This window comes from Tiliqua scincoides, chromosome 1, assembly GCF_035046505.1.
Source record: "Tiliqua scincoides isolate rTilSci1 chromosome 1, rTilSci1.hap2, whole genome shotgun sequence".
Classification (NCBI taxonomy): Eukaryota; Metazoa; Chordata; class Lepidosauria; order Squamata; family Scincidae; genus Tiliqua; species Tiliqua scincoides.
In genome coordinates, this window is record NC_089821.1 from 8,590,296 (window position 1) to 8,605,590 (window position 15,295).

Consider the following 15,295-nt stretch of genomic DNA (forward strand, 5'->3'; position numbering starts at 1 on the left):
TCTGTTCAGTGTGCATTAAACAGTGTATTCCAAATTTAGAGTGTACTTTAACAGCCCAATCCTATCTAGATCCCTGCATGGTGATGCAGTGGTGCTGACATGGGCTACACTGCGTCCTGTGGGGGAATTTCAGCTGCTGGAACTGTCCTCGGGATAAGGGGACATTTGCCCCTTGCTCCCAGGTAGGTCCCAGCAACCGCAATGGGTGACCTGTACCAGCAATATCACCGACCTGTACCAGCAATATCACTGACACAGTGAGTTGATGCATGCGAGCGGATCAGGCCAGGGAAGAGGGTTTATATAAGGTGCATGCTGGCACCATTGATCCTACCCTTCACTCAAGTCTGATCCACCCAATGCTGCCGCATCATTGTCCATCCCTGCCCCATTTCACACTCACCCTTTGCTGAACTTAATTGCTCTGGTGGGCCTCTGGTGGGCTCTGGTGGGCTCCACCAGTGCCGGCGGGAAGGCTCTGGCCTTCCCACTAGAATGCCTGACCCTTTATTGTCGCCATGTGCTTTATGGCACATATACAACAGTGCATGCTGGCATAGCCCATGTTCCTCTGGCGCAGGCTCTCGTCAGGATTGGGCCATGAATGTCTTCAGGCAGACAGACACTACAATGATGAAGCCACTTAACAACTTTGCTTTCCTCTTCACACCCAGAGAAACCATGGAAGTCACCATTAATGACAAAGCACCATTAATGCTTTTGGTTCCTTATGAGGCTTGGGCACCACCATTATAAAGAATGGCTACAGCATTCAGTCTAGATTGCTGAGGAGGGACATGATTGAGACATACAAAATTATGCAGGGGATGGATAGGGAGACACTCTTTTGCCTCTCACAACACCAGAACCAGGGGACATCCACTAAAATTGAATGTTGGGAGAGTTAGGACAGACAAAAGAAAATATTTCTTTACTCAGCGTGTGGTTGGTCTGTGGAACTCCTTGCCATAGGAAGTAGTGAGGGCAACATGCCTAGATGCCTTTAAGAGGGGATTGGGCACACTTCTGGAGGAAAAGTCCATCATGGATTACTTGATAGGTATGTGCAAGCTCCCGGTTTTAGAGGTGGGCAACCTCAGAGTGCCAGATGCAGGGGAGGGCACTAGGACACAGGTTGTGTCTTGTTGTCTTGTGTGCTCCCTGAAGCATTTGGTGGGCCACTGTGAGATGCTGGCAACTGGACCAGATGGGCCTTTGGCCTGATCCAGCAGGGCTCTTCTTTATGTTCACGTTCTTATGTCCCTTTTACTTCCCACACACAGTGAAACATCTTTACTATCGGCGCTGAGTACGAAGTCCTCAGATGCTATCTCCGCTTTGATTTCAGCAACACGGTTTGACTGTGATTCCTGAAAATCGGAGGACTGTGAATTTGTTCTGGGAATAAACCAAAGGCTGAGAAGATTTAAATTCAAAGCAATCTCTCCACTGAATGACAAGCGAATTCAGATCTTCAAATTCCACCGGCATGCAGGCCTTTTGCCTGGGCTCTTTTCAGTATGGGTGAGCTGATGTCTTTTTAAGTGGGCTGACTGTCTAAATGTCTTCCTGCAAAGAGTACAGCCAAAGGGCTTCTGTCCTGTGTGAGTAAGATAATGTCTTTGAAGCTTGGAAGAAGAAGGGGAGGTTTTTTTTCCTATGTCTGTCACATTTGCACTCTTTATGTCTATTATGTATATTTTTATTGAAAGCTGGGAAAGTGCATTGAAGTACTTCTGGCTTATCAAAGAAGCCATCATCCGATGAGTCATCTTTACCATGCATTGAGTCACCCAGGTATAACCCATGTTTGCAGGTAAGCTTCCCTTTCAGATGAATTTCTAAACTGTGGGTTTCTTTATGCTCTTGCTTAGATGATACCAAGGGAAATAATCTTTCCTTTGCTTCGTTCCCTGCCTTGGGCATAGCAAGGATCAGGACTCCGCTTCTTGAATGCAACCAGGGTATGACTTTGGCAGGGTTTCATTTGCATTTTTTCTCACCTGACAGGTGTCCTGGAAATCGAAGGCCCCAGACAGTATTGTGACCATTCATGACCCTGAGCTGTCTCATGTGTGCATATCTCTTATATGGTATGTCACATGTTTTACCGCTGTATCATGAAATCCATGTAAAATTCACACATAGCCTCTGTGTGTAACAATTTTCTTGTAGCAAGAGGCATCCTTGTTAGCTGAAGATACTTAGGGATGGACTTTGGCTTTGCCTATTGTTTATCTATGCATATGAATCTAGTTGTACTAACCATGTTGGGAGTAGAAAGATAGATTATGTTTGAGGCATGCAATAAGAAACATAAGAACAGCCCCACTGGATCAGGCCATAGGCCCATCTAGTCCAGCTTCCTGTATCTCACAGCGGCCCACCAAATGCCCCAGGGAGCACACCAGATAACAAGAGATCTCATCCTGGTGCCCTCCCTTGCACCTGGCCTTCTGACATAGCCCATTTCTAAAATCAGGAGGTTGCGCACACACATCATGGCTTGTACCCCGTAATGGATTTTTCCTCCAGAAACTTGTCCAATTCCCTTTTAAAGGCGTCCAGGGCAGTCGCCATCACCACATCCTGTGGCAAGGAGTTCCACAGACCAACCACACGCTGAGTAAAGAAATATTTTCTCTTGTCTGTTCTAACTCTCCCAACACTCAATTTTAGTGGATGTCCCCTGGTTCTGGTGTTATGTGAGAGTGTAAAGAGAGTCTCCCTATCCACTCTGTCCATCCCCTGCATAATTTTGTATGTCTCAATCATGTCCCCCCTCAAGCGTCTCTTTTCTAGGCTGAAGAGGCCCAAACGCCGTAGCCTTTCCTCGTAAGGAAGGTGCCCCAGCCCCGTAATCATCTTAGTCGCTCTCTTTTGCACCTTTTCCATTTCCACGATGTCTTTTTTGAGATGCGGCGACCAGAACTGGGCACAATACTCCAGGTGTGGCCTTACCATAGATTTGTACAACGGCATTATAATATTAGCCATGTCAGTAGGGTTCTGGAGGTCATTTCTGAACAATGGGTGATTATGGAGGTGGAGAGTTGAGGATAGTCACTACACAGCTCAACTCCTTCATTTCCTGTCCCACTTCAAGGTACTGGTGTTGATCTTTAAGGCCATTCATGGTTTGGGTCCAGAGGCTATTTGAGGGATCATCTTCCATACATTCCAGCCTGCCCTCTTAGGTCACCTAAGGGAACTCTCCTTCAAGAGGGATGGTGGCATGGGGGTGAGCCTTCTCTGTAGTGGTGGCATAAGAACATAAGAACAGCCCCACTGGATCAGACCATAGGCCCACCTAGTCCAGCTTCCTGCATCTCACAGCGGCCCACCAAATGCCCCAGGGAGCACACCAGATAACAAGAGACCTGCAAGGCTTCCTGGGAATTGTAGTCAGTGCTTTTTTGTAAAAGAAAAGGTGCAGGAACTCACAACTTGTTAATCTTTTATTTATTTATTTATTTATTTATTTATTTATTTATTTATTTATTATTGGAGAAATAAAATATTTTTTTATGTGCTTCCCCCTAAAGATGAACTTACTTCTGAACAGACATGCATAGGAGTGGGCGGTCAATCTCCACATCCCCTTCCCCCTAGCTACTTTTTCTACACATGGGGAAAAATACTGTACAGGTGCACTTGTAGCATCTAGTATGTAGTGTGGCACTACTTCGAGGAGAGGAAGCAGTGAATGGATTCCGAAAAATGGCTTACATGAGTTCCATGTAGTAGAATTACACTAAGCAACTGTGGGAGTAAGAACAAAAAAGGAATTCTTACATGAGAGGGGTCCTTAGGTGCACATAGAAACAGCTACAAGCGATTAAATATGGTTTAATTCAGGTATCAGAATACTATGTGTCTTTGGGAAGGCGCTTGGCATGCAAATGTATGTTCTCTGCTGCCCTGAGCAGCTGCTGTGCATTGCTGGAGAGGAGCTGCAAACGCTGGCTGGCAGAGGGCATGCTTGTGAAGGAAGGAGGATCTCTGGCAAGGCTGGACAGCATGTTGTACACACGTAGAATCCCTTTTCACCTGCCCTTAGCATGTGAAAACGGGTGCAGATATATATCTCTGCCAGGATTAAGAGACCAATCCTAGGTATGTCTACTCTGAAGTAAGTCTCGTTCTAGTCAATGGCGCTTACTCCCAGGAAAGTGCCTAGGATTGCAGCCTAAGAGCCCAATCCTATGCATGTCTACTCAGAAGTTCACTTTAGTGAATGGGGCTTACTGTGGATAGGATGGCAGCCTCAGGGCCCAATCCTGTGCCTGTCTACTCAGAAGTCAGTCCCATTAGAGTCAGTGGGGCTTCCTCCCAGGAAGGTGTGGAGAGGACTGCAGCCTCAGAGCCAAAGCCTATGGCTGTCTCCTCAGAAAGTCCCAGTAGAGACAGTGGGGCTTCTCCCCAGGAAAGTGTGGAGAGGACTGCAGCCTCAGAGCCCTTCTTCTGCCTGTCTACTCAGGCTGCAAGGCTATGACACTTTCCCGGGAGTAAGCCCCATTGAACACAATGGAACTTACTTCTGAGTAGATATGCATATGCTTGGGCTCTCAGGCTGCAAAGCTATGCACCCTTTCCCAGGAGTGAGCCCCATTGAGCACAATGAGACTTACTTCTGAGTAGACACGCCTAGGCTCGTGCTGCAGATTGGCATGGGGGCTGCACCAGCCAGCTTCCTTCCCCTCCTCCTCCACCAAGCCAGTACCTGGGCGTTCCATGGGTGCTGCAGCCCATCTCCCTGGCTGGCTGGCTGGCTGGCTGGCTGGCTGTCCGTCCTCCTCCTCGGCATCAGTGCGTGTCCCCCGCGCCCTCCACCGGCTTGGAAGTGCGCAGGGAAGTGGAGTGTGGGGGGACGGGAGGCGGGCTGGGCTCAGGCGAGAGCTTGGGGATGGGGCAGGAGGGGGTCGTTGTGCGGTCAGGCAGGGGCCAGGCACAACGCCCACCCTGCACCCCCAGCACCTACCCAGCGAATGCCTCTGTTTTGCTCCCCCCCGGAATGCCTCCGAAGGGGAGGGGCCCCTGCAAAAAGGTGCCGGAACTCCGTCCCCCCGCGTTCCATTAGAAAAAAAGCCCTGATTATAGTTAAGAACATAAGAACAGCCCCACTGGATCAGGCCATAGGCCCATCTAGTCCAGCTTCCTGTATCTCACAGCGGCCCACCAAATGCCCCAAGGAGCACACCAGATAACAAGAGACCTCATCCTGGTGCCCTCCCTTGCATCTGGCATTCTGACATAACCCATTTCTAAAATCAGGAGGTTGCACATACGCATCATGGCTTTTAACCCATAATGGATTTTTCCTCCAGAAATTTGTCCAATCCTTTTTCAAAGGTCTGTGCCTGTGTAAGAGTACAGTGGCTTGACTGCTCCTTCTGGGCCAAATTGTTGCCCCCCCCACCTAATTGGCTCTATGATGTGTGTTTTGGGATTTTCTGTTTTGTTCTATTTTAATGATTTTAGTTATTCTACTTGTATTGTAGAATGTCTTCTTCGCTGTCCTGCTGAAGCAGGCCTTTGGAACTACAACAGAAGACATCTATCTCCGGACCAGATCAGATGGAAAGCTCTTCAACCTCTCCAGACTGAGAGCAAAGTCCAAAGTCCAGCTGAAATGTCTGCGTGACTTCCTCTTTGCCGACGATGCAGCTGTCACTACCCACTCTGCCAAAGATCTCCAGCAGCTCATGGATCGTTTTAGCAAGGCCTGCCAAGATTTTGGACTGACAATCAGCCTGAAGAAAACACAGCTCATGGTTCAGGATGTGGACTCACCTCCCTGCATTACAATCTCTGCGCATGAACTGGAGGTTGTCCATGACTTTGTGTACCTTGGCTCAACGATCTCCGACACTCTTTCTCTCAATACCGAGCTAAACAAACACATCGGTAAAGCAGCTACCACGTTTTCCAGACTCACAAAGAGAGTCTGGTCCAACAAGAAGCTGACGGAACATACCAAGATCCAGGTCTACAGAGCTTGCGTCCTGAGTACACTTCTGTACTGCAGCGAGTCATGGACTCTTCACTCACAACAGGAGAGGAAACTGAATGCTTTCCACATGCGCTGCCTCCGACGTATTCTCGGCATCACCTGGCAGGACAAAGTTCCAAACAACACAGTCCTGGAACGTGCTGGAATCCCTAGCATGTATGCACTACTGAAACAGAGACGCCTGCGTTGGCTTGGTCATGTTGTGAGAATGGATGATGGCCTGATCCCAAAGGATCTCCTCTATGGAGAACTCGTGCAAGGAAAGCGCCCTACAGGTAGACCACAGCTGCGATACAAGGACATCTGCAAGAGGGATCTGAAGGCCTTAGGAGTGGACCTCAACAAGTGGGAAACCCTGGCCTCTGGGCGGCCCGCTTGGAGGCAGGCTGTGCAACATGGCCTTTCCCAGTTTGAAGAGACACTTGGCCAACAGTCTGAGGCAAAGAGGCAAAGAAGGAAGGCCCATAGCCAGGGAGACAGACCAGGGACAGATTGCACTTGCTCCCAGTGTGGGATTGTCGCTCCCGAATCGGCCTTTTCAGCCACACTAGACGCTGTTCCAGAACCACCTTTCAGAGCACGATACCATAGTCTTTCGAGACTGAAGGTTGCCAACTAACTAACTTGTATTGTGATGCATTGCGGGTATTATTATGGAGCTTTGTATGCTGCCTTGGGCATTTGCTTCGGCATGGGAAAGGCGGGATATAAATTTTTCAAATAAAATAAATGAATAACTAAATTCTGATAAACTAGAGCAGCGGCCCCCAAAGTTGTGACCGTGTTCCTATGAAAATGCCGTCCATATCTGGCTGCAGCTTTTTGTTCCACCCCTGCATGGCTCATCAATCTGGTAGAACCGGGCACCGGGACACTCTGGGAAGTCTTACCTGTTGCCCAGAGTCCCAGAAGACTGTGCAACAGGACGTCCAGGCAAATGCGATTGCCCTGAGTGTCCTGGTTCTTGGATCTATCCAGAAGAGGAGGCGGGGGAAAAAACCGTCTGCCCACTGGGCAGATGGATCCATCGAAACCCAGATCCAGCCCCTAGGCTGGAGTTCAAGCAACTCTGAACTAGAGTGATACACTTGCTTAATATTAGATAACCCCTGCTAATTGGGTAAGAGGCACTTTTTCAAGTGGGTGCTCCTTTTTTTAGCAAGGGGAGAGTAACAGGCCCACCTCACCCCAGCAGTGTCTGTTCTAGTGGCTGTCTGCTGGTATTCCTTTGCATCTTTTTAGATTGTGAGCCCTTTTGGGACAGGGCGCCATTTAGTTATTTGATTTTTCTCTGTAAACCACTTGGTGAACTTTTAGTTGAAAAGCGGTATATAAATACTGTTAATAATAACAGGAAATTGGCCAAATCTAGCTGTAGTTGTAGGTAGTAGATAGTAGTAGGCTAATTTTATGACTATTGTAATAGATATGCATAATAAGTCTAACAGTTTTAGGCACCACTGTTAGGGTGTGCGGTCCTTTGTACCTGGCCTGTGTTAGGTATGCTGGATGTGCACCAGGGAAATTTCTCTTTAAAATAAAGATAAGAAGTCTGTAAAGTGGGAGCTGCCTCTGTTTCAGATTCAGAACACTGGAAGGCTATGGTTGATTCTTGCCATACAGGGTAGGCCCAGTATCTTTTCTCCAGCATGTCCCAAGTTCCCTCAGGGCTTTTCTCCTGACATTGGCTATATGGGAGTGGGCCTACTTGCCTGCTTTTTGTTGCTTTGCCATCTCTCCAATTTCCCTCAGTCATGTGCACATCCAGCATCTGTTCCTTTTCAAAACATTGTTCACACTCACCACTGACAAGGCACAACATGGGGTGAAAACCAACCCGATCCCCCTCTTGAGATATGTATGCAGTCTCGATCTCCATGTCTTCCTGTGCTGTCTGTAGCTTGAAGTTCTTGCCACGATCTGCTCTGTATACAACACCAGGGGAAGTCTGGTTTGGGGCATGGAGATGTTGTTTGTGCTTCAGAAGTTTGCTTGAGCTTCAAATCCCTTCTGACACAGAAGAAAATTAAAAGGCTTCTCTTCGGTGTACGTGAGCTGATGGATTTTCAAGTGTGTTGACGGCCTGAAAGATTTACCATATACTGTACATAGCACTTAAGGCTCCTGGCTGGTGTAGATGAGCCTCTAGTAAGCTTAAATTGTGAAGGAATCATCTTGCCAATTGCCTCACACATATGCATGTTTCTTTCTCTTTCTGGTGTGGTGTGGATGAGATCTGTGATCAGACCTCATGCGCAGATGCTGCAAATACCTCTCTTGCATTGCAAAAGATGTTTGGCAAACAAAACATCCCATAAAATCTCTCTTGCCTGGCACTCCTTGGCCTTTTTCCTGGCTCTGTATCACCCCGATAGTTCTCATCACGAAGTTGTTGATGCCTTTGGAATGCGGTTACATCTTCAAAGTTTTGGTGAGAAATTTGACTCTTAAAAGCAGCTTCTGGGTGAGCTGATGTTTTTCCAGATGGACCAACTGCCTCAAAGTTTTGCAACAAGTATGACATTCACGTGGCTTTTGGCCAGCATGTATAAGATAATATAATGCCTAACGAGTCTGGATGGAGATTCAAACTGTTTGTAGCAGATGCCACAAGTATAAGGTCTTGGGTACTTGGGTGGGTTGCTACAGTCTGCTGAATTTTAGCACTTTCTAAAGCCAACTATATAATTAATCATTTCTCACAAGCTTTCACAAAAAAAAAAAAGAATGTTCAGCTGGAAACATCATTGCCACACAGTAAAAGACTGCAGGATGATGTTGATGATCAGGGGTGGGCAAAATTTCAACTTTAGGGATCCTGGACCTTTAACAATTGTAAAAGTGTGCGCTCTACACATTCTATTCACAACTTTGGTTCTCTGTCTATGTAAGAAAAGAAACAAGCTTGTATTCACCAATAAAGGAAGAAAGGGAGAGACGGGGAACAAGCCTGACCTGTGTTGCAGAGTTGCTCTGAGAATTATTAACTTGTAGAAAATAGTATGTCTCCTTCCCCCACCATTTTGCCCACTTGTGTCACTGACAGCACAATCCGATGCGCATCTACTCCAAAGTAAGTTGCATTATGTTCAATGGAACTTACTTCCAGGAAAGTACATGTCGGATTGCAGCCTCAGGATCAGAAAAGCACCCCGGATAGCATCAAACCCTACAAAAAAAAACTGTTTCAATTAACCATGGTTCAAAAATCGGAAACATTTATTTATTTTTAATCCAAGAGGATCATGTTTATAAACATTTACAAATCTTGCGTTAAGACAATCCAAGTGCCCCTTGTGGAATTTAGAGCGCAATCCTAACTTGCACTGGAGGAGGCAGGCTGGTGGGTCCGCGCTGCATCCAGCGCAAGTTTGGGGCCAGAAGAGGCGCAACCCAAGGCAAGGGGAAAACTTTGCCCTTACCTTGTGTCGCGCTGCGCTGGCCCAAATGAGACTACTTAGATCTGTGCCACCTCAGAAGGTGTAGAGTAGAATGGAGCATCCAAAGTCTGCTTTGCGCTGCCTGGGAATGGGGTCAGGATCAGGCATAACCGCTGGATCCTGGCCCTGCCTCCCACTTCCCCACACCTACCACCTGCCCTCCCCCTCACCCCAAAACACCTCCTCCCCGCCATCCCCACACCCCCTTACCTCTGCGTCGGCCAAGCTCAGCCTATGCAAACTTACCCCTCCTGGTCTGGATCTGGTGCGGGGAAGCCAGCACAACTCCTTGCGTTCGCCTCTGCAACTCGAAAGTTGGCACAAATGTGCCTTATGGCATGTTTGTGTGCCTTACGGCCCTTTAATTGGCTCAAGCAACTTGTGCTGGCCTAACCCCGGGGGTTAGGATTGCACTGCACATCACTGCACATCACATCATCAGGGCAGACTGATTAGATCAGTGTTTCTCAAACTGCGGGTCGGGACTCAATTTCCTGACTCAACTGTGGGTGGGTCATAAGTCAATTTCAGGTGGGTCCCCACTCATTTCAATATTTTATTTTTAATTTATTAGACTCGATGTTATCATGGTATGTTACTGCATTTGTGGAAATGTTACGGACCTGTACTTTTAATAAGCTACTCTGTATAATCTTTTAACAGTGTTAGTAAATGGGTTAGCTACTGTGTTCATTACAGTGTTAGCTATTCCTGGGTAAGTGTGGGTAGGATTGCAGCCTTGGATCGATAAAAAATTTTCCTGCTTGATGATGTTCACTTCTGGTCATGACATCACTTCCAGTGGGTCCTGACAGATTCTCATTCTAAAAAGTGGGTCCCAGTGCTAAATGTGTGAGAATCACTGGCTTAGATCATAATCAAGTTAGCAGAGGAGTGTTGGGGATTCCTGATGGCTCTTTTCAACATGCTTCATTGTTACAGTATTTATTACATATGGCCTGAACACAGGCAGCTGACATCTGAAACAGGGAGGAAAAATCCATTATGGGTTACAAGCCATGATGTGTATGTGCAACCTCCTGATTTTAGAAATGGGCTATGTCAGAATGTCTTATGCAGGGGAGGGCACTAGGATGCAGGTCTCTTGTTATCTGGTGTGCTCCCTGGGGCATTTGGTGGGCCGCTGTGAGATACAGGAAGCTGGACTGGATGGGCCTATGGCCTGATCCAGCAGGGCTCTTCTTATGTTCTTAACTACAATTCCCAGGAAGCCTTGCAGGTCTCTTGTTATCTGGTGTGCTCCCTGGGGCATCTGGTGAGCCACTGTGAGATACAGGAAGCTGGACTAGATGGGCCTGTGGCCTGATCCAGCAGGGCTCTTCTTATGTTCTTATTTTGTCCTGCAGCTGATTATGAAATAAACAAAAACAACAAGCGTTTCACTACCGTGAACTGGTGTTATTCAGCAGCATAAAACGGTGCATGGCTGTATCCAGAACTTGCTCTAATATATTGTAAAAAACTATGGCTGGATGGAGCTGGTATATTGCCAGTTATTCTCTTGCCATTGTTCAGGGCCCACAAATGGGCTGTTAGAAGCTTGTGTGTAAGAATTCACAATAAGGAGGGGTTGAAGGGGGGACACAGGAAAACCTGTAAACATAATTTAAAGGCCTAAGCATATGATAATCACCTTAAAAAAATTCAGAAGTTCCATCTCCCGAGGTCTGTCCTCCGTAGGTGTTAGGAAAGCATAAATTTACCGCCTGTAAGTAGTCTCCGGTCTTTAGTTTGACAGTGCTAGAAATCAAGTCGGGCGTTCTCATTGGCAAAAGTCCTAAATAACGGCTTCTGCAAGGTAGCAAAGCATTCATCAAGTGGCAGGGCTGCCGTCCCAAATTTACTTGCAGAGGAATTTAAATTAGCAAGAAAAACAACCAAAAATATTTATGAGCACTTTAAATATGGACATATTTCTACACTTATTTTAGTTGGCAGGAGGGCTTGGGGAATAAAAAAACAAAGTCAACAAGAACCAGAAGTCCAACCCAAATGCTGAGCGGATGTGTTAAATCAGCACTTTTCAACTGGTGTGCCACAGCACATTGGTTGGCAACCTTCACTCTCGAAAGACTATGGTATAAGCCTACAGCACCCGGTATTCCCAGGCGGTCTCCCATCCAAGTACTAACCAGGCCTGACCTTGCTTGGCTTCCAAGATCAGATGAGATGGGGCATGTGCAGGGTAACAGTTGCTGCAAAAAGTCTGCAGGTGTGCTGTGGGAGTTTGGAGCACAGTGGTTGAAAATCAGTGAAAAAGTCTTCTGGCTTCTGCAGCTCTGTTTCAAGGACAACCATCTCTGTCAGCAGAGGAAGAGGGACGGACCACTCATTACAATGGACGGTCACTCTCGAAACACAGCTACATAATCCAGAAGAGTCTCCTGGAAGCCAGAAGTGACACCACAAGAAGCGAAGTGGTTCTCAAACGTTTAGCACCAGGACCACTTTTTAGAATGAGAATCTGTCAGGACCCACCGGAAGTGATGTCATGATCGGAAGTGACATCATCAAGCAGGAAATTTAACAATCCTAGGCTGCAATCCTACCCACACTTTCCCAGGAGTAAGAGCCCAATCCTGAGCTTGATGTGTCGGCTTATTGCCGGTGCGCACTTTCACAAACATGCCGTACTCTAATGCCAGGTGAATGCCTGTGCTAACCCAGCGCTGGCTGGCACTGGGCTAGTGCCAGGCGGGCACCCGGCGTCTACCGCTCGACAGTCCCACGGACTGCTGAACAGCAGGGAAGAAAGCAGGAGTGGGGGAAGGCAGGGAGGAGGCATTCCAGGGAGGGGGGAGGCAGGCAGATGGCGGGGAGAGGGCAAGGAGGAGGCATGATGGGTAGGCGGGAGGTGGGCAGGCATGCCGGAGAGAGGGGTTGAGAAGGGAGGGAGAAGAGACTGGTGGAGCAACACTCCACTGGATCCTGAGCCTTCGTGTCAGGCTCGCGCCTGACACAAAGGCTCTTACCAAGCGGTCGGTGGTAAATCAAGTAGTCCCATTGCGGGGCTACTCCCTTTATCCGGGGGAAGGGGACAGAAGTCCCCTTCTCTCTAGGTGCTGCCTGCGACTGCTGTGGGCATGCAGGATGTGGCGGCAGCCGTTTTCAGTGCCACCGCAGCTGCGCACCACGGAAGCTCAGGATTGGGATCTAAGTCCCATTTACTATCATTGCTTGTTCAAAGTACGGGTCTGTGCAGGTTTCCCCAGGTGCAGTCACATGCCATGGTAGCATCAAGTCTAATATATTAAAAATAAAATATTGAAATGAATGGGGACCCACCTGAAATTGGTTTGCGACCCACCTAGTGGGTCCTGACCCACACTTTGAGAAATACTGTAGAGGTCATAGAGAAGAAAATGCTGAAAGATACTGTGTTAAATTGTAGCTTGCAGTGGGAAAAAAAATATGCACTTCCCAATCAGCCAGGAGGCATACATTTCTGGTGGAGAGCTTGATGGGTTCAGTTACGTGATTACAGTCAGAGCCCCGGAAGAGCCCAGTCCATAGTGTCAGATGTGGTTATTTTATGTAGCGTGGACAGAGTTCTACTAACAGCAATTTTCCAGATGCATTGCCTTTGAAACACACACAAACGAGGAGCAGGAGACATGATTGAGACATACAAAATTATGCAGGGGATGGACAGAGTGGATAGGGAGATGCTCTTTACACTCTCACATAACACCAGAACCAGGGGACACCCACTAAAATTGAGTGTTGGGAGAGTTAGAACAGACAAAAGAAAATATTTCTTTACTCAGTGTGTGGTTGGTCTGTGGAACTCCTTGCCACAGGATGTGGTGATGGCATCTGACCTGGATGCCTTTAAAAGGGAATTGGACAAGTTTCTGGAGGAAAAATCCATTACGGGTTACAAGCCATGATGTGTATGTGCAACCTCCTGATTTTAGAAATGGGCTATGTCAGATGCAGGGGAGGGCACCAGGATGCAGGCCTCTTGTTATCTGGTGTGCTCCCTGGGGCATTTGGTGGGCCACTGTGAGATACAGGAAGCTGGACTAGACGGGCCTATGGCCTGATCCAGTGGGGCTGTTCTTATATTCTTATGTACAACTATCCCACTTAGAAATGGTGATAGTAAAGGAGAAAAAGAATAGTAAAACTCAAGCTTCCATATTGCTGTAGCAACTGTGGTGCCAACATCTGTTAAGTGTGACAAGCTGCATCTACTAATTATGACTGGTACATTCTGGTCTGTGGCTCCAGTGGCATAACTAGAGGGGGTACAAAGCAATAAGTTTTGCAGGGAGCCTCACTGCAGCATACAAGTGTCCCCTCCCTCTCCCATTCAGAGCCATTCCAGGCGGTGGGAGCAAAATGGAGGTGAATGCCAGAGAAGACCCAGAGAAAAGGCGAATGCTTCTGTTTTGCCTCCCTCACTTGGAATGGCTCTGAAGGAGAGGGGCCACTTGTATGCTGCAGTGCGGTTCCCTGCAAAACTTAGTGCTTTGCACCCCCTCTAGCTATGCCACTGTGTGGTTTTGAGAACTGACAAAACAGCAGAAGGCTATGTGCATACTACTGGTTGCATGGAATAGGGCACAAGATTTTCTTGCTATATCAGTTGTCTCTAAGGAGACTTGCTACATTTTCATGCATAAATACATGCTGTATGTCCTGAAAGATGGTATTACTCCGCTAGTGTTATTCCCCCCACCCAATTTTAAAGCAAACATATTCGGTAGATTCCTGATCCATCAAAGTGGTTATAAATTTTATATTCTTTAAAACAAAAATTTGCCTACACAAATCGGTATAAACCTCATCACCCACCCTTTTTTGCGGGGGAAGTCTTCCCCCTGGAAATTTCTGGCGCATAACAATGAATTGCCTAGGGGAACATGGGTATTTAATGAATCCTAGGGCATGCGTAGACATTCTGCATATACAAACAACCTAGTCTAGTTGAATTAAACATGTGTGATCCTCCCAACCCTTGCTCCACTGAATGGCCCCATAGAAGAGATGAAGGCAGCACTTAAAGACCAGAACTGGAACAGGAAGAAAAGGAATAGTCTTCACTTGAAAAGTGCCCACTCTGATGTGGTTTTAAACAACCGTGCTCTTCATTCAACCATCTTAAGAAACAGAATCATCTCTCACACAGCTTAATCCAATAAAATTTTGCCAAGAGAAGATTGATATTTTGATGCAGTATACTTACAACCCAATTTACAACTACAGGTTGGGCCTCAGTATCCACTGAGATCTGTTCCCAGATCATTATGGAGGTTTCTGAGGGCCATTCTGAGGTCTGCAGAGGCCTGTATATTGGGTCACCAGACCAGGAGAAGTCTCTGGAGGTTCTGGTAAGTAATGGAGCTTCTGGAATTGCTCTTCTTGGGAGTCAAACCAGCGCAAAGGCAGACGGGATGGCTCAGATCACAACCCACTGTGCTTGGGCTCACAACCACACTTTGGGAAGCACAGCCAGAAGGAATACCAGTAGTAGAGAGGATTGACTGCCCGTTCATGATGCATAAAGGCAGTGGACCTCCTAGCTGTTCAGTGTGTCACATTTGACACTAGGCAATGTGCACTAGTCAGAGCACTTATACTGCTCTGGGCCAGGGTATCTTAGAGATCGCCTGCTCCCATACAATCCGGCTCGTCCTCTTAGGTCATCAGAGAAGGCCTTTTTACAAGTGCCGCCGTCTAGGGAGGTACGTGGGGTGGCGGCAAGAAATAGGGCCTTCTCAGTAGTGGCACCAACGCTATGAAACTCCCTTCCCCTTGATTTAAGAATGGCTCCCTTTCTTGAGACCTTTTGGCGAGGCCTGAAGACCCTTCTGTT

General features: G+C 47.4%; 1 pseudogene; it reads right to left on the reverse strand.

Moving 5' to 3' along the window:
• Positions 1–11,557: 11,557 nt before the first annotated feature.
• Positions 11,558–11,677, reverse strand: LOC136637625 (5S ribosomal RNA; annotated as a pseudogene).
• Between the last annotated feature and the right edge of the window lie 3,618 nt (positions 11,678–15,295).